The sequence below is a fragment of the Aethalodelphis obliquidens genome, unplaced genomic scaffold (assembly GCF_003676395.1).
Source record: "Aethalodelphis obliquidens isolate GAN/ISIS:26980383/991018 unplaced genomic scaffold, ASM367639v1 scaffold64, whole genome shotgun sequence".
Classification (NCBI taxonomy): domain Eukaryota; kingdom Metazoa; phylum Chordata; class Mammalia; order Artiodactyla; family Delphinidae; genus Aethalodelphis; species Aethalodelphis obliquidens.
The window spans coordinates 11,118,921-11,121,734 of NW_020838008.1; positions in this window are offsets into that span (position 1 = coordinate 11,118,921).

The following is a 2,814-nucleotide window of genomic DNA, read 5'->3' on the forward strand; positions in this document are numbered from 1 at the left end:
TCGTGGAAGACAGTTTTTCCATGGACTGGGGTCGGGGGTGGGCATGGTTTCGGGATGACTTAAGTGCATTACATTTATTGTGCACTTTATTTCTATTATTATTACATTGTAATATATAATGAAATAATTATACAACGCACCATAATGCAGAATCAGTGGGAGCCCTGAGCTTGTTTTCCTGCAACTGGATGGTCCCATCTGGGGGTGATGGGAGACAGTGACACCGGAAGTGTACTGCCTATGTCCAGTCTAGTCTGTAATCTCCTTTTGGTTGCTGTCACTGCAGAAAACCCTGCTTCACAAAGATAGGATGTTGGAAATGGAAGCAGGCTTTCCAGTGCTTTTGTGGCAATCTCAGGATATTCTGTCTTGACTTTAATCCAGAACGTATGGAGATTTGAAGTTGTCTCAAACATACTTTTAAGGACACTGTCATTTGCGACCTCAAGCAGTTGATCCTCTTCTAGCACAAAGTCAATTCACCTGGCTTGTTCACAAATGGGTCTCAGATCCATTCCTTCCCAGTTTGGGGGTATTTTGTGGTTGGGAAGTAATGCTCAAATTCTTTTGAAACCTGAGATAGGTGATCATGCACCAGCTGGGAGAAAGAAGGCCCTGGCTCAGTCTCTTTCAAAATCTCTGCTAATGTTTGAGACATGTCAAAACTCCCACTGTTCACTCGTCGCCCCCATAATTCCGATTTGGCTTTGAATGCAGCCACTTTATCTTCTGACAGGAACACAGTTCTCATTCTCATTCTCTCATTCTCTTCTCATTCTCTTTCACTCTGAAGTGAAAGATTGATTTCGTTGAGCAAGTTGAATATGTCACACAAGTAAGCAAGTTTTGCGACCCATTCTGTGTCACTGAAATGTGCTGCCAGTGGTGACTGTTTTTCTAAAAGAAATCTCTGGAGTGGCTCTCATAACTCAAAAACTCTGTCCAGTGATCTACCTTTAGAAAGCCATCTCACTTCTGTGTATAAGAGATGACGTGTGTGCTCTGCATCCATCTCCTCACAGAGCTGCGCGAACAGACATGAGTTAAGGGCATGTACTTTAACATGGCTGATAATTTTAATCACATCCTGCAAAACACTGCTAAGTTCAGGTGACATTTTTCAGCTAGCCAGCATTTCTCTGTGGATGACACAGTGCGTAGACTGACATTCAGAAGCGACCTCCTTGACCCAAGTAGTGAAACCAGAAAGCCACCCAGTCATAGCAGCCGCTCCATCTGTGCATATACCGACACAAAATGACCAATTCAGTTTTCCTGATATGTAATCATTCAAAGACTTGAATAGGTCTGTAGCTGTGGTGTTGGTTGGCAACAAAAGTGCACATAACATATCCTAATGCACATCCTCTTGAAAAATATATCGCACAAAAACAAGCATTGTTGCCTTGTTGTCAACATTGGTGGACTCATCAACCTGGATTGTGTACCACAGTGACTCATTAATCCTCTCTAACAGTTGCGCCTCAATATCCTCTGCTATTTCAGCAATTCATCTAGTTATGGTGCTAGCCAAAAAAGGAACACATGCCACCTTTTGAACTGCAGCCTCTCCTAAAAGCTCATGACAGATGTCCTTAGCAGCAGGCAGGATCAACTCTTCACCAAGAGTAAAGGGCTTCTTACTTAGCTTTAGCAATGCAGTTAGCCACTAAGAATGATGCTCTCAGTGCAGACACACTTGATGAAGCGGTGGCCTTCAATAATTGCTTCTGTTCTTCGTGTTCACGTTTTTTTCTTTTGGGAAAATCCAAAGGCTTGTCTTTTAATGCAGGGTGCTTTGTCTCCATGTGGCGAAGCAGTTTTGAAGGTTTCATGGCTTTGTTGGTTAGCCGGATGCCACATACTATACAAAGCAGTCTTGGAGAATGTGAATCACCTGTTGCAATGAACCCGTAATTTAAGTAGGACTCTTGGTATTTTCCTTTAAATGCAGCTTTCTTTTTTTTGGCAGTCTTAGAGTCTTCTGCCATCTCATCATTGGGTCTTTCCCCTGTTTCAAAGAAGCTCTCCAGCAATGTTTCTTATTCATTTTGGCTAGGGTTAGCTTGTGAGCTTACAAAAACCAAGACAAGCGCGCAGTGTGGGAATGAGGTGCGGACAGAAGTGGTAAATAAAATAATGGGCGGGCCACATGCAGACTAAAATAAGTGTCAGATTCTGACTTAAAGCCTGCCGCAAGATGCAGCTGTACAATTGAAGAACATCAACTCACTTCCCACTATAAAGCCTGCCACCAGATGCAGCTTAATTTTCACTTGCCACTCACTGACAGGGTTTTGATATAAGTCTGCAAGCAATTGATTTATTATGGTCTCTGTGCAGTCAAACCTCTCTGTTAATGATAATCTGTATTTGCAGCCGCTCCCCAGTGCTAGCATCACCCCTCAGCTCCACCTCAGATCATGAGGCATTAGATTCTCATAAGGAGCCTGCAGCCTAGATCCCTTGCATGCACAGTTCACAATAGAGTTCATGCTCCTGTGAGAATCTAATGCCGCCACTGATCTGACAGAGGAGTGGCTATACATACAGATGAAGTTTTGCTCGCTCACCCTCTACTCACCTCCTGCTGTGCAGCCTGGTTCCTAACGGGTGGTCCGTGGCCTGGGGGTTGGGGACCCCTGGTCTACAAAGTAGAGATAACATTATAATAAAATCGCATATACTGATCACCTCATCTTAATAACTTACCATTTTACCGTATTTCCTTCATTTATTTACTCTTTGCTCAATTATTTTAAAGTAAGCACCGGATATCATGACCTTTAGCCTCTAAATGTTTCAGTATGCCTC